This window comes from Prosopis cineraria, unplaced genomic scaffold (assembly GCF_029017545.1).
Source record: "Prosopis cineraria cultivar Desert tree isolate PC_DT_omini unplaced genomic scaffold, ASM2901754v1 PC13, whole genome shotgun sequence".
Classification (NCBI taxonomy): domain Eukaryota; kingdom Viridiplantae; phylum Streptophyta; class Magnoliopsida; order Fabales; family Fabaceae; genus Prosopis; species Prosopis cineraria.
The window spans coordinates 17,613,845-17,625,881 of NW_026555344.1; the positions used below are offsets into that span (position 1 = coordinate 17,613,845).

General features: G+C 28.6%; 1 long non-coding RNA gene across 1 annotated transcript; it reads right to left on the reverse strand.

Moving 5' to 3' along the window:
* Positions 1 to 10,180: 10,180 nt before the first annotated feature.
* On the reverse strand, positions 10,181 to 11,654 carry LOC129290480 (uncharacterized). Its single transcript, XR_008588392.1, has 2 exons — positions 11,191 to 11,654; positions 10,181 to 10,430 (listed from the first exon to the last, which is right to left on the reverse strand). It is a non-coding gene; the product is annotated as an uncharacterized LOC129290480 (long non-coding RNA).
* Positions 11,655 to 12,037: the final 383 nt, after the last annotated feature.

Sequence of the window (12,037 nt, forward strand, 5' to 3'; positions counted from 1 at the left end):
TTAATTTAATAAATAAAATTAGAAGAATATGTCAAAAAATGGATAAAAAATAAAAGTAAATAGTTTTTTTTATAAACGTAAACAATATGCAACAGTTCTTCACTGTTGTAAAAAGCAACATTTAAAAGCATCAATTTTTTTTTGTTTGCCTAATGGAATATAATAGGGAACAGTTTTTAAATGTTGCAATAAGAAGGGTTTTATAGGCAACAATTTATAAGTTACCTATTCTAGAATTTTATTGCAAACTATTGCTTAATTTACTTTAGAGTGCAATTTTCAGTCATTACCAAATAGTTGTTGCTTAAAGTGAGGACTAATCTCAATACATGAAGACTGTTATTTATCCAGACATTAGACAATACTTTTAGAATTGTTGTAAACCAAAGTGTTGTTATAGGTTAAAAATGTTGTAGTGATTGAGAGAAATATTCAGACGACCGTGTGATGATGGAGATTTCTCAAGAGGAATATGAAATGTGGCGTGCACCATGGAGAAAATTGCTTATTATTAAACTATTGGATAAGAATATTCCTCTTTATGTCATGATGAGAAATGTTGAAGATTGATTTGATCACGCATACATGTGAAAGGGGTAGATTTGCCCATATATGTGTTGAGCTTTATTTACAAAAGGGTTGAAATAACTAAAAGGATAATCATATTTTTTAACTTCATTTTAAGCATCAAATGTATAAATTATATATATGACGAATAACAGTTGAGAAATATTGAAAGAGATATTAAAAATTTAAAATAGGAGAAAATGACACAAATAAGGATTCTATAAGGTAATTAATGAAAATTTTAAAATTTTATTCAAACTTCTCTATTCACAACTTGTAAGTCCTTATTTCGAGTTAATCTAATTACAAGGTCCTTAATTCACTACAAAAAAAAAAATTCAACAACAACTTTTAGCGATGACTCTAAAAAGAGAATCGTCACTAAAAATGAACAATCTGCGGCAATAATAAAAGTTATTACTAAAAGTTTGACTTTCTACAGCAATATTCAAAGTCATCATTGAAAGGGTGATTTTTTGTAATGACAATATATAGTCAATGAAGATTGTTAGACTTTTAGCAGCAACAAGTGCATATCATTGTTGAAAGTCTAAGTTTCAGTGGTGACATATAAGTCGCCATTGAAAGTTGACAATTAGTGGTGACTTTTTAGAGTCGCCGCTGGAAGTTTGATTTTTGTAACATCTCAATTTAAATTTTAATAGTTAATTAGGTTAATAGAAATTTTTTTAAAAAAATAATAATAATATTTAGAGGTAAGAAAATTAGTAGAAAATGATTATTAAATCTAATTTAGGATATAATTCTAAATTTAAAAAAAAATTTAAAAAAAAAATAAATAAATTTATAAAAAAAATTAATAAAAAAAAATTAATTATTAAATTATTATTATAATAAAAAAAAGGGAAAAAGGTATGACAAAAAAAAAAAGGAAGAAGAAGAGAAAATGAATTTGCTTTCGGCCGCATGAATAGTAAGTATAAAATAATAATAAAAAAAAGGGGGGAAGAGAGAGAAGAAGAAATATAATAAAAAAAATGTGTGGGACCCACTGAATTTTTATAAAAACTCACCTTCCTTCATTTCCTCATTCATTCTGCGCGCGAGCTGAGGCGGAGAGAAGCGAGTTGCCGGTGCGAAATATCTAAATTTTTAAGGTAAGAGTTTTTAATAGGATATTTAGGGTGTGATTTTAAGCTTTTCAAGACTAAGTAAGTGTTCTAAAAAATTTTCTTAGTCATCCTTCTTATTTAGTTTCTGAGTTTGTAGTGGTAGAAAATTTAAGATCTGGAAGAGGGATGAATTTATATTGAATAAATATGATTTTTGAGGTTGTCAGTAGTATAATAAATGTTCTAGAGTATAAATTTATTGATGATCTTTGAATCTGTGGCTTATGGATCAAATTTTAAACTAGATCTGAAAATATATGTTGATTTATTGACGTTTAGATGATTATTTGGGATGAGAAATGAATTATTATGGTTATAGGATTATGATTCTAAGCTAGAGACTCAATTTTTAATTTTTGGGTATTTTAGGTACAAATTTATAAAATAAAAAGAAAATTTTGATAATAGAAATTAGTTTAAAATTTGATTTTTAGATTATTAATGTTTATTGATAATTAAAAGAGGAGTTAAAAATTTTACTTAATAGTATTAACTATAGATTTGTATTAAGATTGAGATTAGGAATTATGTTATATTTTTAATTCTATTATTAGAATTATTTTATTAGTTTCAAAAATTGAAACTAATATTTATAAATAATATGTTATTTGTAGATTGTATTACTGGTGAAGATTGTGGAGAGAGAGAAATTTTAAGGAATAATTTATTGAAAAAGCCACAAGGTAACCATGCTTTTAATTTATGATTAGTGTTACTTCTTGTTAATTGGGTGATTATTGAGAAAATTATGAATTTTGTAATATTGTATAATTGTGCAATATTATTATGAATTTGTTTAATTATTGTGGGAGGTGTTGGGAGACTTGCTATTATTGTTGTATTTATGTGCCACGTGGTACGCCCCTATTGTAGCTCAATAGGTGGCTTGTAAGGGCTCGGGCTAATCTACCTTTGGCCGGGTAATTTAGCACCGAGTGAGGGCTACGGCTCGAGGTTAATGGAGGGATATAAGGATGGTTGTTTGTGTTTATTATAATATTTCTTATATTTGTTGGAATTATATTATTTTTAATTCTCACTTAGTAAGCACACACTTAACTGTTTGTATACACTATCATAAATTGGCTTTGATTACTGGGACTTTTGAGTCTCATTATGTGGTTAACAATTTTCAAGAGAAGAGCCAAGAGTGACACGTGGAGGAGTCCCAGAGGCTTAGTGGTATAGATCCACTGTCTCTTTTGGGTATTTAATTATGATTTATAATGTGTTATATTGCCAATATTAGGACTTTTTTTTATGTTTATTGTCAATTATATGAATATATAAATGTAATCATGCCTTTCAAACTATTTCTATTTTTGGTACAATTTGGATGACTGTAATTTTAATATTTGATTTACTTTGGATTGGTTAAAATGGCATGATTATAAGGTCAAATAACTGGCTTGTGTTGAAAATTGATTAAATTGCTTATTTTACTTGTTGGGAGTATAAGGATGGACAAATGTGATTTAGCCTAATGGCATGTGGGAGGTAAAAATTTATCTGAAATGTTATAATGTGTGAGTTGAAGCCAATTATAAAATATTTTATATCGAAATTATTGATATAAAAATGTGTTGGGTGGCTGTAACCCAACTATGGTTGAGTTAAATTATTTAAAAAAAAAATTTGGTGTGTTACAAATTTCATATTACCATCATAATTTTTTATTTTTTTAATCTAATATTTAACATTTTAAGACATTAAATTTGTTGTATGATCGTAATTTTATAATGAATATATAAAATAATTTAATCATCTTTCATTTAATATATTTTATGGTTAAATTGTAACTTTAAAATAATACAATTATTTTAAGATAAGGTTAAGGTATTATTTAATGCTAATGAACCAAGCTAAAGAATTAAGTCGAACCATGTTATTTTACGTCAATTTTTGTTATGAAGTATTATTTTGTTTGATTCAGTCCAAATATTTAGGCAATTTGGTCAATTGGTTTTGGTCAATTAACACAAAGTCTAACTAAATACATATCCTTATGTAAAGTAATAAATTCATTCAAAAATCTAACATTTGATATTTTAATTTATTCAAAAACCTAACTAAATTGAGTCTCTATTTTCAAATATTTAATGATTAAATTGATATTTTAAATAATAACACTACTTATTTACAATAATTAGACATGTGATAGTTAAATTTATTCATTCATAAAATGATATTTCATCTAATCTAATTTTTTTAATTTAAATTCTACATTTAAAATCAGTAACTTTAAAGTTTGATGGCAATTTAGGTATTCTCAATTTGATGACTAATGATAGAAAAGAGAAAGATGAAAAGAAGAAAAATAAAATATTCTAAAATTCTACTTTTAACTTTTACAATATATGACATATATCTATATATGTGATACTATATGATATTTTTTTATGCTATCTTGCGATATAAATGAAAAAAAATAGATAATATAGTGTATATTTTTCTTATAAAATTATAATTTAAAAATAAAAACTAATTAAAATGTAAAATGTAATGTAAAACCAAGCCAATTACATTACTTAAGAGTTATTGTTAATTAAAAGTAAAAATAACATTTTAAATAAAACTAGCTAGAAAAATAAATAATTATGAACTAATGTATAATCATCTACTCCATTTGTTTAAAAATGTAAGGCATTTTTAATCAAATCTCACCCCCAATAAAGTAGTTACCTACTTTTCAATTAACCTTACCTTTTTATATTTACCCCTATCAAATGCCCTACAATAAATATAAAGCCATTATCAATAGAGGTACTTTAAAAAAAAAGACAATAATTACATATTGAAAGACTAAAAATGTCTTACATTTTTTAACATCTAACTCTTCAAAAAATGCCTTATATTTTCTAACAGAGGGAGTATATTTTTACTATTTATTCTTAGACATTTTTTATATTATAGTCATAAATATGAGTGTCAAAATAAATAATATAATAACCTCAAGAAGTAAAAAATAAAATAAATAATTCAAATGATATTGTATCATCAATTACATTTATTGTTTACATTAGACAAAATAAATAATATATTTTAAAATTTTAATAAATTAAAAGAATTAAATTGAAGTATTTAATGATAGTAATGATATTTTATAATATTTAATATTTAAAATATATGTGTGTTTGTATAGTGTTATATATTTATTTATTTATTTATTTATTTATTTAATTATGTAATAATAGACTGTAGGTTTATTCCAACTCAATGGCAACATGGTGGGAAATAAAAGGAGGAAGTCATGCTTTCAAACCTTAAAAGAGGCAAGTCATGAAATAAAATATAAATTGGTGATATGATGACACATGGTGTGAGGTAGGGACGATATGTGGAGGATGATATGACGTCATATGAAAGGATGACATGGCCCATGTGGGTAGATAAAACCAGCATTACTTTTCAATGATGAGAAAAAAATCACTGCTGATGTGTGGTTTCTGTAGCAACATTTGTTGCTACCAATTCTCAATTTTTTGCGGCAACTATCTTTTTGTGATGACAAGTTTTCTTTTCTATGGTGACATTTATTGCCACCGATTTTTAATAGATAGAATCAATGATAAAAGTTCTCGCAGTGACATTGTAATGACTTTTTGTCATCACTTAAAACTTTCAACAGTGACCTTTTAGCTTTCAGCAATTGAAAGTCAATTTTTTTTGTAATAATTGTTATTTTATCTTTTTAAAATTGAGAGAATGACACACTACTACAAAAATGACTTTTTACAATGGTTAAAAATGACTTTTTACAGTGGTTAAATACGTGGTGTTGTTACATGGGATGTAGAAAGTCTAACTTTCTACATCGGTTATACGACCACTGTAAAAAATACATATTCTACGTTGGCTAACCATAACCGATGTAGAAAATAGTTCAACAATTGAAAAATTAAAAATTGGAGTACTTTCTACACCAGTTAGAAGTGCAACTAGTATAGAAAGTTGACTTTCTATACCTTTGGACTTCCAACTGGTGTAGAAAATACTTTCTACACTGGTTGGGTTCCAACCGGTGTAGAAAGTCCACTTTCTACACCAAGTGACAGTCCAACCGGTGTAGAAAGTTGACTTTCTACACCAGTTTCACTTCCAACCGATGTAGAAAGTTTGCTATTTTACACCAATTATTACCATAACTGATGTAAAAATTACAATTCTACACTAGTTATAGTAATAATCGCTGTAAAAAGTGCATTTTATTTTTAAAATAAATGTTCATATTTTTAAATTTTCTCTACTCTGTACAAAAAAATTACCACAGCCAAATCAGATAGCACAATTTATTTATAATTTCCAATATAAAATTAAATTAACAACTATTCAAAACTCAAAGTTATCTATAAACTATCTAAAAATTATATATTGAGCTATCCAAAATATTGTATCAACAAATATTTTCAAAAGTTGTCTACAACTAACAAACTTCTTAAATTATATGAAACTTTCTACAAAACTCACAAATTCTCCCCAAAATAAGTTGTCCAATGTATGCGAATGTCTTCAATTTCAGCTTTGGGGAATGGATCCAAATTGTCAAACATCTAAAATATAATTTGTAAAAGAGACTTATTATGTACTGTCAAATAACATAACAAAATAAAACTCTTAAAAATATATATACCTCTTTTGTAAATTCAGTCATGCCTAATGTGATAATGTTGAGTATATGTCTCATCACATATAGGCCGCACAATTTCATCTTCACCGGTTGTCGACGGCTCTGTATAAGAATAAATCATAAGAAATCAATAAAAAAATATTAGTAATTGAACATATTCATAAAGTATAGCATTACCTTTGGCTCGATCCATGTAGGATCCTTGAGCTCATGTCCGTGCTTTTGCAAGACTACATTTTGATATGTTTTCATTGCTCTATGTTCAAGATCACCAAGTTAGTAACTAAAATATTTAGTGTAAATTATATTAATATTTTTGCACAAATATATGTACGAGTCTATCGTCTTCTTTTAGAAGATTTTAATAGAGAAAATTGATAATTTTAAACCAAATTAATGATCATATGCAACAACCTAAGGCTTTATGAAGCCACTAACATCACTTCCAACAACAATCAATATCAATAACAATTAAATTTAAATAATTTAGGGGAAAGAATAAATTTTAAAAAATTTTGACAAAACCTCCCCTAAAAATTAGACCTCCCAAGACTTTTAAAAAATTTTAATAAAGAAAATTGATAATTTTAAACCAAATTAATGATCACATGCAACAACTTAAGGCTTTATGAAGCCACTAATAGTAATCCCAACAATAATCAATATCATTATCACACACACACACACACACACACATATTAGCCTCATAAATTAAAAAATTAACAAAAAATACAATCAAATAAAAGATTATCTTTATAAAAATTAAGAGCCATACCTAATCAATCAAGAGTGGCGGCAGCAACAAGAGGAGGAGCAAGCCATAGGAGGAGGAGGAAGAGGCAGGGAGAGGGGAATATGAAGGAAATGGCGGCAAAGGGGGGAAGGGGTGCAGCTGCAGGGGGAGGTGGAGGGGGCACGGGGAAGGGGAAGGGGATAGGGAGGGGGCGGGACAGGGGGAGGTGGGTGGGCGGGGCAAGGGGAGGGGGCCGAGGGGACGGGGGATGAGGGGGGGTGGGGTTGAGGGGGAAGGGGATGGGGCGGGGGCTGAGGCAGCGCGGGATAGGGGAGGGGTAAAGGGGGAGGGGGCTCGAAAAGGGAAGAGGAGGGACAGGGGGCAAGGGGCGAGAGCAGATTCTGAGGAGGCAGAGGGAGGTAGCGAGATCGGGAAGAGAAAATGAAGGAGGAGGAGTAGAGTGGGAGGCACCTATCAAGCAAGATTGAGGAAGAAGAGGAGAAAATGAAGGGGGAGGCACGGACTAAAGGAAAAAAATTTAAATTACTTTCTACAACGAGTGTATAAACACTCACTGTAGAAAGTGTTTTTCTACAGCCGATGAGTGTCACTCGGTGTAGAAAGCTTGACTTTCTACAACAAGTGTTTAGTCACCCACTGTAAAAATCCTTTTTTACAGCGGTTCGCATTTCACCCGTTGTAAAAACTATAATATGCGTTGCCATTATTACAAAAATGCCACCGCCCTAACTTTCTACAGCTTTTTCCTTCCAACCGATGTAGAAAATACCCCTTAAATTTCATATTTTGTAGCAGTGACACTTAAGTTTCAATTGAACTATTTTATTCCTGTAAAGCCTCAAAGAAATTCAAAATGTAAAGGACATCCCTTAATCTTAGGACCAAAATTTAAACTTCCAAATTTGCAATCTATTTTTTAAAATTTGCAACTTCTTCTACTTTAATTTGCAATTCAGTTTTCTAATTTAATTTAAGAATACAATTTTTTTACAAAAAATACAAAATTTTGACATTAAATTTTATAAAATTATTTATTTAGTTCGATAAATTTGTAATTTATTTTCTTGGATTTGCAACTTTATCTACTATAATTTGTAACTTTATATCCCAATTTTATTTATGAACATAATATCAATGTTTATTTTTCTCAAGAGAAATTATTTGTTCAATTCTAAGAATTTACAATCTAATTTACCTAATGTGCAATTCCATTCACCTTAATTAGTTTACACCTTGAGTTCCAACTATTGTTTAGAAATTCATAAATAAAATTTCTTAAATAAAATTAATATTGAAATTTTGTGTTTATAAATAAAATTGGGATAGAAAGTTGCAAATATGAGAAATTAAGTTACAAATACTTATAGCTCACAAAATAACATTATAAATTCAAGGTTGAAATCTTGAATCTAAATAAAATTTAGAATTTGAATTGTAAAATAAGGTAAATGGAATTACAAACTATAGAGAGTAAAATGCAAAATCTTGAAATTGAATAAGTAATTTCTCATGAGAAAAATAAATATTGAGATTGTGTTCATAAATAAAATTGAGATACGTAGTTGCAAATCATGGTAATAAAGTTGCAAATTTGAGAGAGTAAGTTGCAAATTTTTGCAGCTAAATAAAAAATTTATAAAATTCAATATAAAAATTGTGTTTTATATAAAAAAATTGTGTTCTTAAATTAAAACAGGAAATTGAGTTATAAATCAAAATAGGAGTTGCAAATTTCAGAAAATAGTTTGTAAATTTGTAAGTTTAAATTTTTGTCAAAGGATCAAGGGACTTCCTTATATTTTGAAATTTGTTGAAACTTTATTAGAATAAAATGATTCTTTTGGGATTTAAGTGCCATTCTCCCTTTAAAATTGGATCTTGAGTTCAGTTCTTACCGTGGAGTTTTTTTTTTTAAAAAAAAAAAAAGTTTACCCCACCCAAGATATCCATCATCGCTACTCAACAACGTATCCTTGCGTTTCCACTCCACCATTTTTATCATTTTTAAAAGAGAAAGTTACGCATATAAAGAACTCATCAATAAATAGGTCCCGCAAATTTGAAGAAATTATACAACTAAGTCCATTAGAACTTGAGTGTAATTGAAATTTTAGGAGAAAAAACATTATCCTTTTATTTCTTAAAATTTAAAAAACACCATTAAACAGAAGTCATATCTATTACCCTTAAGCAAAAATAAATAATAAACTAAATGAAATAAGCCAAAAATAAAATAAATAATAATAAAATAAAGAAAATAAAAAGAAAAGATAAATATGAATTTTACGAGATTTATTTATAGATATATCTCTTAAAATGGGATCTATACATAATTTTTCCATTAAAAATGATAAAAAAATATTTCGTTCTTCTTCACATTAAAGCTTCATGAGCTTTCAGCCATTAAAGGGGGGAAAAAGAAGAAGAATTAATTAAACTTGGACCTCAACTTTGGATTGGATGAATCTAATCTGAACTTAATAATTAAAATTTATGGGCAAAGACCAAATTAAAACAATTCAACTGTTTAAATTATAATTAATATTATCCTTAAATATAATTCATGACCCGAGCGAAATTCACACACACACACAGAGATGCGTGCGTCCGTGGCCGATAAGATTAAATGAACCTGTCCTTATTTCAAAACTTACTCCAAACATTTTTTTTTGGGAACAATACTATAAGGAAAAAAAATAATTTTCTGAAAAATGTAAAAACTGTAAAATGTATATAGAGAGTGTGACACAAGTTGAGCCTGTTATAATCTAACGCGTTATAACCATTGTAAAAGTCATCAAAAGATGGATACGTAATGTGAAAAAGTGAAATTCACATGACAAATAGGTCAATTAGATAAACATATATACTCATTATTCTCACATGGTCCATTAAATTAGAACTTGAAATTAAATAAAACGACTGATATTGATTTCTTGAGGTATAATTAATTAACGGTTAATCTAATCGGCGTGTCTATTAATAATTCCAAAGAAATAAGAGTTAGGTTAGTTAGGCCTCTAAAGTATATATAACATAAGTTATGAATAAAAGGAATCACATGAGAGTAATTCGGAGAGCATAATTCAAATGCAAAGGTTAACTTCTCAACTGAGACTTCAAAATGCAACATTATATTTTGGCATTACACTCATTGTGGCCCATAATCGAGCATATCCATATTCTGTTCATCAAGAAAAAATATAAAATCTTCACACAGTGTATTTGAATAAGGCATAATGAGGCATTACAGTAACATGTAAAAATCTGCATCCATTTTAAAGAAAATCTCTGCCTTCGTCGTTGATATCTTCCTCTTCTTGGAGATGAAAAAGAAAGTGGCTATGATCTGCTAAAGGAAAAGATAGAAAATGATAAATCATAAACTTGATAGGCCTTTCAACACACACATACTGTGGTTAGCTACAAATAGATAATTCAAACAAATAGAACCAAGAAGAAAACAGAAACAGAAACATAAACCTGTTGGCATGGACAAAACCTAAGACTTTAATTCTCTAAATCATTAGCAAAAAATGTAATAAAAGATAAACAGTGAAATCAAACCAAAAAAATAAAGAAATCAGTGCATACTCATGTCAATCATTTCGCAGTGTAATATAAAGATACATAAGATGTTATATATATTTATTAGTCAAACATGAAAAATTATGAATATAGATGAACAAACACACACACACACACACACACTCTTAGTGTACCTAGGATAAGCTAGCAACAAGATAATTAAATTACAATAGTTCCATTAAAATCAACACTCGCTTATGGTGAAATGATATTGTGGCTACATCAGTAAATAGTTAATTTATACAAATAGAACCAAGAAGAAAACAGGAACATAAACATATTGGCAAGAGACAAAACCAAAGACTTCTCTAAAACAAAAATGCGAAAAAAGAGTTCGTAATAAGCAAAAGCTGTAATTAACAAATAATAAACAGTAAAATAAAATCAAAAAAGAAAAACAAGAAGCCATTGCATAATTCATATCAAGCATTACGCAGGGTTAATACAATAAAGATTTATAAGATTTTATATTTGTTAATCAAACAAGAAAAAAAAAAGAATATATAGATGTTCAAATATACCAGAGGGAACGTTTGCTTCGGCTGAACAAATTCTACAAGAAGCCCTTCGTAAACAGAAGATGAAGAACGAGGCAGATGAGAAATTGGATGATTAGAAAGGAAAGAACACACCTCAGAATATACCTTTTACAAGCGTCAAAATAATCGGAAAATGACGTAGAAGAACAAGGGAGAAAGGGAGCAGGAGATGACTAAAATAGATAACATTAGACGACGACATCTACGCCTACTACGCCGACTACGAGTATGCCTTCTTCTTGCAAAAAGAAACCCTTTCAGCCATTCGGAACAGGAACAGAAGATGAAACGAAGTATCACCCAAGAATGTTAGAGCAAAATCAAGAACACGGCTGAGATAGTGATTGACCAAGTAGAAAAAGTAACTCATCTTCTGGGTCAGAATAATGAGCGACTGAGATAGTGATTTTCTGGGAAGGAATGAGAGACTGAGAGTGGCCGATCGATTCGTGTAATTCAGCGAATGCCAGAATTTTCATGCATCCGAGGTTTTATATGGAGTTAAAGAGTGACTTGTTTGTTTATTAATTGTAACGGTCAAGTTGTTGAAACGGTTGAACGCAGATTGGGCCCACTTGAGAACTCTTATAATTTAATAATTGAGGGGATAATAAAACTTCAGTTTCTTAAATTTATGTTAATCACCAACGAAGTCCCTAAAGTTTAATTTGTATTGATTCAGTCCTTTAAGTTTGCTCTAATTATCAATTTAGTTCTCATCATTTAAATAGGAGGTAATACAGTTAAAATCTGTTGACATGGATAACATAATTTTGATGGTAGTCATAGTTATTGAAAGAAGTGTGATTATTTAGGTTAAAAGAACAAA